We start from the raw sequence: 15,006 nt of genomic DNA on the forward strand, positions 1-15,006 counted from the left end.
GAAACCATAACCATTTTAATATATGCAGGAAATGCGAGTGTTTAACACGTGTCAGGGTCACCGGGAAATGTCCAATAATGCCCAACATTGCAACTCCCCAGAAAACCATATTCACTCAAAAGAAATTATCGTCGAATCTTCATTTATACTCCAGTTGAATCCTCTGCTGAAATATTTTAAAAATACAATGCAGGTTTGTTTGAGAACTTGACAAGCATTGTTACGATAGCACTGTGCAGTTGGATTTTGATATTTTGACATATTTACCTTAATTTTAAACATAAATACTATACAGTCTATTGTAATTTTAAAATAAGTTAGCTGAGGATGCAAAGGGGTGAAAGGGAAAGGTCAGAGGGTATAGTAAAAACAAGGTTAGGATTGGTGGAGGTGGTAGGGGTGTTGATGTTTTTTCTCTGTAGAGGATGTTTTTTATCCTTCTCTGAAGTGAGAAATTGGAAGAGTTGGGAGTTGAGGGATCTGATGATGTTAGTTATAAAAGGAAGTTGATGTGGAGCTGTTAGCCGTAAAACTTCCTAACGTCTTTAAACTGCAGTAAACGTTATGTTTCCTTTCTTTTCAGCATGGAATAATCCTTTACTTTTTCCTTTGCAGCCTACGCATGCTGACACAGCTACTCACCTGATATATAACATTCCTATAATCACAACTATGAATGTCCACTGTGGGTATTTTTTTCCATTATTATTTATTTTGGCATTGAAGCATATTTTATGTAATACCGAAGTGTCATAATCACTGAAAAACTTTTTTCATTTAGAAAGAATTAAAAAAATATAAATCACTATGAATTACATTTAGCCTTTTCTGAACTAGGTTTTCTATATACTTTAACATGCCATGTTCAGAATGTCACAATGCAGAAATGCAACAGTGAAGTTTTGTCATTACAAATGTTCGTGGTGAGTGATTTTGTCTCTTACCTTAGTGTCAGAATACTAAGATGTTTTGGTAATGAGGAAGGAGGGAAAAAGTAATTCAGCAGAAGGGGTGCTATTTTGTTGACTATAAATCCTCACATGCCATGTTCAGAGGGTCATATTAAAAAAAAGGTACAGTAAATTTTCTTATAGTTCATGATTTTCATAATTTGTTACATTGTGACTCACACCTTTGTGTCAGAATTCTGAGATGTTTTTTTTTCTAAACAGGGGCCATCACAATACAACAGAAAGAGCAATTAGCTTTTCCCTATGAATTCTCTCATGCCATATTCAGAAGGTCATATCTTAAAAATGGTACAGCAACATTACCTGAAGTTCAGGATTTTGAGAGTCTGTTACATTGTCTCTCACACCTCAGTGGCAGAATTGTGAGACAATTTTATAATCAGGAGGGAGGGTCATAGCAATAAGCAGAAAGTGTCATCACCCTTTGCTCATCCTCCGTTAACCATATATTCTCATATGCCATGTTCTAAATGTCCCATTGTAAACTGCTATAATAACATTTCTTGCAAAATGCAAGATTTTAAGACTTAGAGAATTCACGTTTTGCCTTTGTCTTATTTACTTGTCGTCTAACATGCCAGTTTGTGTTATTGTGAGTTTTGAAAATTGGTTTTCGATTTTCTGAAATGTGTTTCATACAAAAATGCAATTTGGATAATCATTACTTACATATTCCCCTTTACTGAGGATATGTCCAGTAATCCACTCGGATTAGTATTTTTAAAAATGACTATAGAGAGCCATCTACAGGAGAAAGGCGCCATAACATCACAGCAGCAGCACTTAAGGTGGAACAAAAAATAAGAAGCTGGCGAATAAGCAGCAAACTTCAGCCTCGTTAATGCTGAAAAATATTTCTTCCTCTGAATCCTAACATTTTTGTAGGTGATCTAGGGCTTCTTGCCTCAGATAAAGCTGCCAATACATCACTTATTTCTACTCCATCAATATCAGCAGTGTTATCAGTACTGAGCCCTAAGTGTAGGTCCTGTCATCATATAAAAACTTGAACGTATCGACTGCATTCACCTGAAAAAATCTGATAAAATTGAAAAATACATCGGAAACAAATTTACACTGTTTTTTTCAGATCCAGAAGAGAATCATCATGAGACTCAAAACAGACCTGTTTTTAATTCGTTCCAGGAGGAAAGATTATTCAGATGCAAACATGGGTCCAAAATCAATGTACTCACCTATCGGTGTTGCTTCTTTAAATCCTTCAACTGAACGTCGATATTGAGGGATGATATCATACAAATTTTGGTTTTCTTTTAAAGCAAATTTTATTAAAATATGAGCCTCTATTACAGTTGTCTTGGATGTTTCGCAAGGTATAATAGACCCCCTTGTGCCCTCTGCTAAAATATTATAAAATACAACAATCTTTATATATATATAGAACAGCATTTATGGTTACATCTATATTAAAATTAAGATAAATATACAAAAGTATTGAAATACAAATGTACAGTCCTAACATAATCATGCTGTCCAACTGTCTTTTTTGCTATTCAAGTTCTCCAACAAATCTGTGTTGTAATTTTAAATATTTTAACTAAGGGTGCAACGAGAGTATAAATGAATTCTCCCGTCAGCCATTTGAAGGTCAAAGTCCATGGCTGAATACGATTCCCTTGAATGTTGGCCATGACTGGTCATTCCCAGTGATAATGACTAATGTACTCAATTGTTTACTTGTTGTAGTTCGCCACACAAAGCAACTGCATTTCCTGCAAATATCAAGTGGGTAAAGGTTTTACTAAGAAATCCAATTATCTCCAATAATGAGAAATGGGCTCGAACCACTTACCTTTCAATTAACAGCTCCCAGAGACTCACGTGCATCCCTTTTCTCTATTTGCAAGCTTTTGGTAAAAAAAAAGACTTTATTCTTGCCAGCCTGTGATATTTGTTTTGCACTGATAAGCAAGATCTGTGTTTCATCTTTCGCAAGCTGTATGAATTTCATGAAAAGCAAGTTGTTCTAAAAAGAAAATGAAAACTTGCATTTAACAAAATCAAGCCACACGTGATCATCCATAGTGATACATTCTATAAGACAAGACGGGAAGAAAGGCAACACTGGGATTTGAACTCAAGATCTCCTGTTTAATAGGAAAATGCATTAACCAAATAAGCCAAAGTGCTGTCAGAGTATTAACATCATGTCTGATGTCAGTGATTGCAGCTGACAAAGAGGATCACTGGAGGACAGTTCACTGTGAACAAGTCAGTCTGCATAATGAGGGGAAGAGACTGGCCTCTGTGATGCACTATAGAGTTACACTAACCTTCTGCCCTACTGTTCTCTGCTGCATTCTACTCTAGCAGATAAATATTGGTTTCCATGTGTGTAAGGTTTCTTTTTTTTGTCAAATATTTTCAAGCATATTTTTGCTGTTGAAAATAAGTGGTTTGTGGTTTTGAGTGTTGTGTTCCTCTTCCCTTAGTGTCACCCAAAGTGATACATTGTGCTTTGGCAATTCTTCAGGCTATAGTGTTTAGAGGAGCTCAGTTGAATTAGTTTGCATAGATAAAGTATTTATTTTCCTTTTAATCCTTTAAAGCATATTACATTGTCAATACATTGTATCTTTCTTCCTACTAATTGTCATCATTATTTTTCTGGCTTGATCTCGTAATTAGATATTTCAGAATCTTCCTTAAAAACTAGTAAAAGTAGTGGGACACATTCATGCACACTAAAAAATGCGAAAGGGTAGCAGGACACAGTAACCACCAAACATCTTGTAGATTATGGATGTGCCTAAAATATTTCAGTACTTTAGAGGGTTCTGCCATTTTAGATGTTGTACTGTGCCTGTCTGATTTATCAAACGTGTCATTTAAATCTCCCGTCATTTCTATATCAGTCTGAAGGCCTTGCAGTAAAGATTGCAATTCATCCCAAAATGCCAAGTTTCCCACTGTTGATACGTACAAAGAAATTAATGTACATTTTCCACCAAGATTAACCAATTTAAAAATCAAATGCATCCCTCCTCATCTGCAGTTGGAGAGAATAATGTCAGGATAAATACAGGTTTAAAAGTCAGGAGCATTGATAGTCCTATTTAAACATTTTGCTAAAATGCTCACAATATATTAAAAAAGTTCTATAAAATGCAAAAATAATTAAAACATTAAAACAAGGTAAAAAGAAATGATACACAGTTATAAAGATCAGGAATTATCAATTTGAAGTTACAATCCACTTACAATATGCCAAAAATGGCAAGAATATGTAAAACAGGTGTACAATTTTCTTTTTAAATAAAACAAGTTAAAAATAAATACTAAATACTTTTAAAATTCAGGAATGTGATTGGTCAGATGCTTACGATGAGTGTTGTTGGTGTTTCGTGTGATTTAGCGAATTGAAAAAATATTAAATTTAAAAACTGCAATAGCTCGTATGAAAAAAAATAGTTCGTAAGTAACTTTGTTGTAACAGCTGCACCAGAACTAGTGTATTCATATTCAGCAGAAAAGTACCTGAACTTGACTGGTTTATATTCAGTTATGTGCGTTGGGGACAAAATGGAGACTTACTGTACGTGGATTTTATTAGGTTTTATGAATCAGAAAATGTATTTTTACACGTTTATGCCTACGAGCAGAAATAACTTCCTGCTTTCAGCGCTTTTATTGTTTCTGCTTGTAATCTCGAACAGAGAAACTCAGTACTGACTCACAGAAACGCCCCTGAGTTTCTGTGTTTCTGGGATTCAAGAGGGATGTATGAAGACAGTAGAGGGGAGTTTGTTTTTTTTCCCCGCTGTAGAAGGCGGTGTGACGAGTCTGGAGGTAGGAGACGCACATTCCGCACGGGGAGCGCAGAGCAATGAGTTTCACCTGCAGCTCGCCGAGTCCTGTTCTATATAACCACTGAGCCCGGACACACTGAGTCTCCAGCCAGTGTTGGAGACTTACAGGGTTAAAGCCTAGAAGTTGAGAGTAGAGTTTGTGTACGAGTATAAGATTAAGGGAATAGGGTTTTGGTTTGGTTTTTGTTTGCTTTTGACACATTTGTAACGGCCATGGCGGCCTGTAGGGTCGGCATGCGCCGTTACTTTTGCGCGCGTTTGGTGTATAAGAGAGGTGAGGCCTTGGCTCATTCGGGTGATATTTCACGGTTGAACTTTTCAAGGAAGGTGTTACAGAAAGAGTTAAAGGTTAAGGCATTAGATGTCAATTGTTTAATTACTTTGCCGAAAGGAATTGGTTTTGACATTAGTTTCAAATCGGCAAAGTTATTGGAAGAATTTGGAGAAAAATAGAAGAGAAAAAAGATGTGGGTCTGATTAGAGTGTTTGAATGGCAGAAGCTGACGGATCTTTCTAATAGGACTGTGATTGTTCGTATGTTTAATGAGATGGTGATGATGGAAGATAGTGACATGGTTGTCTAAGTATTTTTTAGTGAAAGGTGAGCCTCAGAAAGTCTTGGATGATGATGGGATCTGGAACTGTGCATGGAGAGTACCTGTTTCGTTGCATGAAGACAAAAATGGTTATGGTGGATTTAAACACATTCCTTCTTTGATTGGATTAGGTGAAAATAGAGGCCTTGTGTTCTACCAAGGGCAGCCAAAACTGTGCAGGAGGTGTGGGGAGCTGGGTCACTTTGTGGATGCCTGTACAAAGGTGGTGTGTGGTAAGTGCAAGGAAATTGGACATGCATATACTGAATGTACAAGCGTGAGGAAATGCAATCTATGTGAGTGTGAAGGTCATGTGTTTAAAGACTGTCCAAAATCCTTTGCAAATAGAACAAAACTGGGAAGACCGATGCAAAAACAGGAAGAGTTTGAAGAGGTATTAGGGCTGGAGCAGTGGTTCTGGATCAGGAACTGGATGTGGTTGACGTTGAAGAAAGTAGTGGAAAAGAGAGTGAGGGTTCAGAATGGAGTGAAGGAGATGAAGCTGAGGTAGAAGAGAATGATAATGATGTGGAAAGTGAGGTGGACTCTGAATTGATTGGTAGTATCTCTCCTGATCGTCTGCCACCCGTGGAGACTGAAAGCGCTCAAATGGAATGTACAGAACAGAGGGTGCAGTCTAAAAGGTCTGCTGAGACATCTGATTTAGAAAGTGATCTAACTCCGAGTGGAAAAGCGAGGGAAGATCATTTTCAGAGTCCTCAGATGGCAGGTTCTCCCATGGGATTAGTTCTCTCCAATCCTACTGATCCAGCTTTAGAACTAGAGACTCAAGGAGGGCAGGTGGAGAACCATCCTATTGATGGTGGAGGAGGAGGCAAGGAGAGCAAATGGAAAAAGAAAAAGGCCTGTATAATAGGTGTCACAGACTGAATGATTCTAGCCAGAGCTTTTAGTCTTCCCTGGTTTAACTTTAAGTATGGCTCTGAACATTGTGTCCATAAATGTGAGAAGCATTCGATCCAAGTTAAGGGCAAGGAATATACTATCATTTGTGAGTAAGGTAAATGCTGATATTATGTTGTTACAGGCGTGTGGATTACCTTTTAAAAACGGCTATAAGGATATGGAGGAACTGTGGACATTGGGGCCCATCAATTTGGAGTGGGTCCAATGAGAATAAATCTGATGGTATAGCTGTTTTAATTAAAAATAAGATGGTAGAGGTACGTCAGCACCTTGTAGTGAAACCAGGGAGAGCACTGGTGGTGTATCTTGGTTTCATGAATGTCTAATTTAAACTTTTAAATGTGTATTGTCTGAGTTGCTCACATGGCAGATATGTCCTAATTCAGGAACTGAGTATATTTATTGGGATGGGAACCAGTGGTTTTAGCTGGGGATTTTAATTCTCTTTTAGAAAGAGAAGGCAGAATGAGGGGCGAGAGGCGGGTCCAATTTGATAAATCATCAATATTATTGCGAACATTATGTAAAGATTTTAAACTGAAAGATGCCCTCAAACTTCATTGTCAGGGGAGGGCAGGTTTCACATGGCACAAGTCTAATGGGACCCAAGCCTCACGTATAGATTTTGTTTTGATACGTGATTTTACTTGCACAACTGCAGACTTAACCCCTGTTTTTTTTTCTCTGACCATTGTTTACTGTCATGTACACTTGCTATTCCAACGGTTGTTACTGTGGGGAAGGGTGTGTGGAAGCTGAATATTTCACTTCTGGAGGATGAGGAAGTGAGGAGCAGGTTCAGGGAAAGATATAAGGAATGGCAGTCTTTGTATGACCTGTTTGGCACAAGAGCACAGTGGTGGGAGGAGGTGAAGGAGCGTACAAAAGCATTCTTCATAGAGATGGGGAGGAGAAAACAGGCTAGGATACGAAGGGTTGAAAACAGATTACAAAAGAGATTGCAGAGGTATGTTAAGTTATTAGAAGAGGGGTGGGACTTCAGTGAGGAAATCAAAGAATTAAAGAATGAGCTTTTAAGTCTCTCTAAAGAAAAGATTAAAAAAATCATGTTTCAAAGCAAAGTGAAAGAGCTTGAAGAAGGTGAAAAATGTACAAGATTCTTTTTCAAGAAAAGGGTTGCAGGGAGGGGACTAATGTCAGCATTGAAGGGATGAAAGGGGGTTTTGCAAACTTGTATGGAAGACATGTTGACTGTAGCTGAGGATTTCTATGGGGAGTTGTTTGGAAAGAAACAAGTGTCTAAGGATTTGTTAGAAACATTTGTGCAAATCATTCCAAAGAGTGTAAATGACGATACCGTGTTATCAAAAGGCCTTTCTGTAGAAGAGTAAATGGAAAGTTTGAAGACCTTCAAAACGGGTAAAACTCCAGGGTTGATGGTCTACCCATTGAGTTTTATAGGGCCTTTTGGGATATTTTAGCATTGGATCTTTTAACCAGTTTTTAGAAGAACTGCCGGACAGCTTTAAGATGGGAGTTGTGATCTTACTATTCAAAAAGAATGATCGCACTGACCTGGCAAATTGGCGACCGATAACTTTATTGAATTGTGATCTTAAGCTGCTTTCCAAGTGTTTAACGCGTCGATTAAAATCTGTCCTGAGTGAAGTCATTCATCCAGATCAAGCTTGTGGTGTGGCAGGGAGGAGGATCACGGACAGCCTAATACTGATTAAAGATACCATAGGTTATGCGAGAGAGGGGAATATTGGATTAGTGGTCTTAAATTTGGATTTTGAGAAAGCTTACGATCGTATCTCTCATGAGTATATGTTTAGAGTACTACAAAAGATGGGGCTTTCAACCAGGTTCCTCACTTGGGTAAGGTTATTATATAAGGCACAGGAAGTAGAATAATGATTAATGGAAGCATGTCAAATGTGGTTAATGTGAATTGCGGTGTTCGCCAAGGCTGTCCGTTATCCCCACTCCTTTTTGTTTGCTGCATAGAACCACTGGCACAAGCCTTAAGAATGGAGAATGGGATTGAAGGCATTAAAATCCCTGGGAGTGGAGCCCAAGAGGTGAGAACTGTACTATACATGGACGATGTAAATGTTTTTTGTACAGATTATAAGGGAGTCAGAAATAGCTTGGAGGTGACAACCCAGTTTTGCGGAGCATCAGGGGCCAAGCTGAATAAAAACAAATGTGTGCTGATGCAATATGGAAACTGGAGTGAAGAGGAAAATGTGGGAATCACAATTCGTAGAGATGAAATAAAGATCTTGGGAATAAACTTTGACAGAAATGGGATGGGGAGTAGGAATTGGGAGAGGGTGGTAGGGAAAGTCAAAAGCAAGATCGGTCTGTGGAGTTTACGGGAATTAACAATGGAAGGCAAGGTTTTAGTTGTCAAGACTGTAATTTTACCATTACTGTTGTTTGTCAGTGCTGTTTTTATGCCATCAAGGTCTGTTTTATTGGTTTTAAAGAGGGCTATTTTTTATTTTTTCTGGAGGTCAAAATGGGAGAGAGTAAAGAGGGTGGTTGTAGGAAAAAAAGGTGGAAATGGGTGGAAAAGGCATGCCTGAACTGTTCACTTTCCTAATGTACAAATATGTATCATTACATTTGTCTTTAGTGGTAGGGAACAGGGGGAAAGTATCCTTTACGTCTCACTTTTTGTGTGGTTTTTATTTAAGGACATTGAAAGTTTTAGAGGTCCCTTTAACAGCACCTGTTGCTTTTAACCTCCCATATTCATATTTTATCATAAAGAAATTTTTAAGGGAATGGAATTTGGAAAATGAGGCACTGGATGTGTCGACAAGTGCAAGAAGGCTGGAACTTGTTGTGCAGGGTAGAGGTGCAGTATGTCATATTCGTGGCCTCGTGGCTGGGGATCCCAGCCATGTTTGGAAAAGGGTTGGCCACACGGTTTTGTTGAACAGACACAGAGACATGTGCTGGTTGATTGTACATGAAGTTTTACCAACAAGGGCTGTGATGCATTCGAGAGGCATGGGGAAGACATCAAGGTGTCCAGTGGAAGGATGCGGACAAGAAAAATCCATCCGGCACGTCCTGTGGGACTGTGGCATCGCAAAAGAGGTGTGGACATTGGCTAACAGCTGGATAAGGTGCTTTCTGGCTTGCGGTATAAGTGACCCCCAGGTAGTGCTCTATGGATATGGACTTGAGAAGCTATCGAAATCGGAAGAAAGCAAAGCCCGGCAGGTCATCTGTTGCCTAAGGGAAGCTTTATGGAAGACTAGAACTACATTGTATATAGAATGGAAAAAATTCGGCCTCTGTCAGTGATACAGAAGGCTGTGTCTTATTTGAGAGACTACATTTTGATCCACCGGAGAAGATTTGGGGAGAAAGAGACTGAGAGGGTCTGGAAGTGGACATTATGGCCCAAGCATGTTGCAATCAAATGGTGATGGATCACAAGTCGTGTTTCAGCAGGTCATGTTGGAAACTTTTTTTTTTGATGCCTCTTGCCTTGCACAAAAACTGTCTAGTTTTTTATTCTTTGCTTTTGTATCTTATTTAATTTTATGTAGAACTTAATAGTGTAAGTTGTTATTGCTTGTGTATCAATAAAAACTTTAAATTTTTTTTATGCAGAAGCTGGGATTCTTTCGCTTTTATAATAATAATTGTTATTATTGGAGTTAGTGGTTACTATGCTAAACTGGCACAAATGACGCTTCTATTTCTTCTCTCTGCTCAAACACTGCTGGGCAAAGCTTAAATTAAAACCCTTTTTCTGAAACATTGAGTGTGAGGGGTAACAGCTGGAGTTTAAAGCCGAATAAAGGGCTGTTTTGGATGAAAGCAGTAGATTGGGTCTGATCGAGCTCGTTACTCGTCACTCACGCAAATTCCATACGTGCGGTAAAGAGAAGAGTACAGATGCAGCCATTCAAAATGGGTGGGGTATTCCGCGGCATACCCCGGTGGGCGTGTCGCGGTGTCACGCAGTATCACACGGTTAATCGAGTCATTCGACGTCACACCGGAAACTATCCGGCGTCACCTTGTAAAACTAGCGGGGGGAGCTTAACCTTTCATGTACAGCATTTGAGCTTTTAATTTTGAACTGTGTCTTACAGCATGTTAATCAACAGTCATTAAAATGTTGGTATATTCTATGAAAGCAAGATTGCTCAGTTGGACAAAAGTACACAACCTACCTTTATCAGAAATATTTATGCATCAAAGCCTTTACCGAAGATATTACTAATAGTATTAATAATGAATGACTTTGGGCAAGCTGTATACTCAAAGTATAATTTCTTTAGCACATTTGTACAAGCACTTGGAATCTGTCCAAGCCATACTTTGTCAGGCATTTTGTTTTACTTCAACGGGCATAAAAACTCCCTTGCTTTTAACAGGGCGTTTCATAATTTCTAACTACGAAAATGATTTAAAATGCGACACTTATCATTCAACTAGAGCTCAAAATATCACAAGGATCCTCAAGAGCACAGCAAAGATTGTATTAAAAGATACTTGTATGTATCAACGCTTTCTTTTCTGTATACCAGATTTTATGTAACCACTTCAGAAGGGTGTCAGCCAGTCCGATTCCAGGAATCGGTACTTTAAAGGAAAAATACATACCGGTATTCCATTTCTCTCTAACGATTTTAAGCATCGAAGTATTTAACTAGCATGTGAAATAGCGTGTGAAAAAGTGGTAGTTTTAAGCTTTTCTGCTAATATAATATGGAATCGCGTATCTAAAAAATTGAATAACGATATGATTATATTCGTGTACTGCGACAGGGCTGTGTAGGGCTGTTTCGCCTCCCTTTTCATGTGACTTCCCTTGTAGCCTACTGGTCTACATGCCCGATTACCAACTCATGGGTTGTGTGTTCAAATCCCGCTGGTACTGGACTTTTCTTTTAACAAACATTTCTTGGAAAAAATAGAATAGCGATAGTATGGACAATCAATTGACTTTTTTATTTCAAAATATCACAACATGATCGATTCTAAGTCATTTTTGATAACAATGAATAGTCACCTTCTTCCCTTCTGACAACGGTCCCTGCTTCTGCTTCCTGCTTCTAATGTGTGTGTGTGTAATAGAGTAAATTTTTATAGAGAAATGGAGGCTGGACAGTATGCGTTACAATATAAACATTTATATTGATTTAAATCGTGTTTTGATTTAAATCGCAAACGTGTGTTTAATTATGTGTTTTTTTATCATAATCAGGCTAATGCAACATAAATTGATACAGTATCTTTGTCTTCTAAGTATCTTAATAAACTTTCAGCATAGCTTTCTACCCATTTAGATTTATATTTCTTGGGATTTTGGGATCAAACGTGGAAGGATTAGGTTGTGATCGTTTTTATTTTTCAAATACGTTTTAGAAAAGTGTAATCTATACCTGCCCAGACTGTACGCCTTCCTAAACCCCGCCTTTCACTCCTGTCCTGCTCTTCCCCACGCACCCCAGCCGGGCGCTCTTCAGCCTCTGCCCGGGACGAATGTATATTTTGATATTTACACCCGGCGCGGCACCGAGGGAGCGTCTGCATTTATAACTTTCTTTTTTTTTTCAGCATGGAATAAACCTGTTACTTGATTCATATGGATGCCCGGTTCCGCCGGGGATTTAAAACATTTTTTATTTTTTTATATTTATTTTTATTTTTTTTAATCGGGTGTCAAAGGGAATAGGCAGTATAACCCTGTTCATGCACAAACTGTGGCATGTTACATTGATTTGGGTGTCTCCTCTTGCCAGAAAGCTCTAAATTGCATTTTGAGTGCGGTTTTTGACTTTTTTTAAATTGCATTTTGGGCGCGGACAGCACATACAATGGTTAATGAACTGCGCCAAGAAATTTAAAATAGTATTCTTTAGGTGTGAGGGTAGGAGTGGACCGCAGCAGGCATAATCAGCAAACCAGGAAAACAAAGAACAGGACAGGTGAGATGTGTATCCAGAAAGCGAGTGATCAGAAAAAGGAAATGGTGTTACGCCCAGGTTTTCGACCCAATTGTTTTAACTTGCTAATGCATCAGACACATTTCCTGGCGTATTGTGTTTTAAATAAAATAGGAGTGTCTTTCCCTGGCATTAGCTCATCGGTATGGTGTAAGTTTTATCTGTACCATACCATACAGTATATAGGTACAGAATTCAAGCTGCACCACTGTATCGCTTTGGTAAGGGGACGGACAATGACCAAAATCACGAAGACTCTCTCACACCAAATAATGAAGATGAAAAGAAACGGGAAGTCAACACGGGACATTGTACAGCAGTTGGCTTCGATGGACATCTTCGTTTCTGAAAGCACAGTGAGACGGCATTATAAAGGGGAGAGGAGGCAAAGAGAATCTAAACCGAGGACGATTCAAAGGTAAATAAATTTCTAAAAAGACCTTTCTTGCATGTAAATACAACTACGCACATTATTTTTAAAACTAACTGCTGATCTCTTTTTTTTTCAAGTCTTATTGTGCGAGCTATCAACAAACTGACTGGTGAAAATGATGAGCTACCGGCGATGCAAGTCCAAAGACGGCTATGGGCTGACCTCGGTGCGAATATAAGCCCGACATCGATAAGAAGAGTACGCAGGAGGCTTGGATGGAGATACAGAAAAACCAACACATGCCCCATGATAAGGCAAAAAAACAAAGAGGAAAGACTCAAGCAAGCACTCCAATGGATTGAACAGGGGGTGGCATTTCAGGATGTACTTTTCACCGACGAAACAGTGGCTCTGGAACAGTTTTCAACAATGGCATTTTGCAAAAAGGGGAGATATGTGGACAAACCAAAGCCCAAACATCCACTGAAGGTTCACATCTGGGGGGGTATATCTAGAAGAGGCCCGGGACCACTTCTTATTTTCGAAGGAATTATGGACCGTGTATTCTTCGAGGAAGTCGTGGTCACACAGCATGCTGCCCCATATATCAGGGAGCAGTTTGGATCAAGGCACCGTCTCTTTCAAGACAACGATCCGAAACACACAGCAGCAAGGGCGAGGCTTATAGCAGAAGGAGTGAACTGGGTGAAAACTCCAGCCGAATCCCCAGATCTAAATCCAATAGAGATGGTTTGGCATTTGTTGAAAGACTACGTTCGGAAAACTGCTAAGCCCGTCACAAAGCAGGAACTGATCGATGCGATCTATAAATTCTGGGAGGAAGAACTGACCAAAATTGTAAAAATTTTTGTGTTCTTCCTAGGATTGTTGACCGGGGCGGGGGACGTTCGGGAATGTAAGTCTGAGAAAGACAGTCTCACGTTTGTGGACAGTCTGTCCACAAACAAAACATTCCTGTTAGACAAGAGGAATTGAAAAAAACAAATTTTGTCAAATTTTTTTGAATCCCCGGCGGAACACATTCCATAAGAATCAGCGCTTTACAACCCTTACTTCGTGCGACTGGAAAAGAATTCGTGATCGGATCAACGAAATGCTTCGTAGAAGGAGGCGCTCTTTTCCTCTAGTCTAACAGTCTGTCCACAAACAAAACATTCCTGTTAGACAAGAGGAATTGAAAAAAAACATTTTTGTCAATGGAAACCGGTGTGTGTGTCTCTCTGCTGGATGTCCCTCTCACTCTCTGCTGAATGAATAAAAGCATTTTATTAAAAACGCGTTTGTGTTTGTCTGGTATTTACTTTGGTCCCTTTTAACTGTTTTTTTGATCTACTGTATTGCTTTGAGATGCCACTTTTAAAGGTGATATGTAAAATAAAGTTTTTATTATTGTTATAGAGAAACATGATCAGATTTTCCCTGCTTCAGAAAAAAAATCTAAAGTGCTACACATAACTTTCTTAATTCGATGTATTTAAAGCAGTGAACTACTGTAGGTGTAACATAACATTCAGAAATACAATCGAGAATAGTTTTGTGGTGTTTGTTTAGATGAAACGTTCCTAAAACGTATAACGTAACAAAATTAAAGACGATTAAAATCTGTAATCTTTCCACTTGTACTGTATGTCATCGGAAAGTTTCTGCTTTGTGTAAGGATGGTATCAAAAAGCAATCTTAAGTGGTGAGTAAGCTGTGCTCAATGTATTTAAGGGACTTAAAAGTAAAAAGGAGATGCTTCATATTGCTTGACTAATTTTAAAAACTAAGTTATAAATGCAGACGCTCCCTCGGTACTAGTATTTTAGTACTTAGTACTAAAGTACTAAGTATTTATTTTAGTACTAAAAATAAGATACACTCTACAGACATTCACAACGGCGACTGTCAGAAGATAGGACACAGCGGCTCAGGCACCCGCTGAATGGAAAAGGGGCACTTTAATGTTCTGTATGGCTAATACTAAAGCCAATACTAATATTCAATACTTTAATATTCTTTTCTGTATGTTTAACAATAGTGGGTACTGGCCTTAATCGTCCCTGCTCCCGTTGTTAGGTGTTAATGTGTTGTTAAGTATGAATTTGTACCTGTTTCCCTGAGGTCTGGCTTTTTTTCTGGAAAACCATAACTCTGGTCTTGTCCAGATTGACTGTTGGCGCCCAGGTCTGACAGTGCTGCTCCAGCAGTGCCAGGTTCTGGCGCAGCCTCTGTTCTGTGGGCGACACCGGGACCAGGTCGTTTGCAAAGAGCAGGAACTCGATTTCCATAATTAATGCAGATCAGTAAATCAAGGGACAAAACAACTATTGCGCCCGGCTCCTCAATGGGCTTTGACGTGCT

At 38.9% G+C, this 15,006-nt stretch overlaps 1 protein-coding gene across 1 annotated transcript in view; it reads left to right on the forward strand.

The window, feature by feature from the left end:
• The window catches only part of LOC148663356 (uncharacterized), a 76,131-nt gene that overhangs the window by 40,985 nt on the left and 20,140 nt on the right, over nt 1-15,006 (forward strand). The gene's annotated exons all lie outside the window — the stretch shown is intronic.

Source organism: Lepisosteus platostomus, chromosome 5 (genome assembly GCF_059453375.1).
Source record: "Lepisosteus platostomus isolate fLepPlt1 chromosome 5, fLepPlt1.hap1, whole genome shotgun sequence".
Taxonomy (NCBI): domain Eukaryota; kingdom Metazoa; phylum Chordata; class Actinopteri; order Semionotiformes; family Lepisosteidae; genus Lepisosteus; species Lepisosteus platostomus.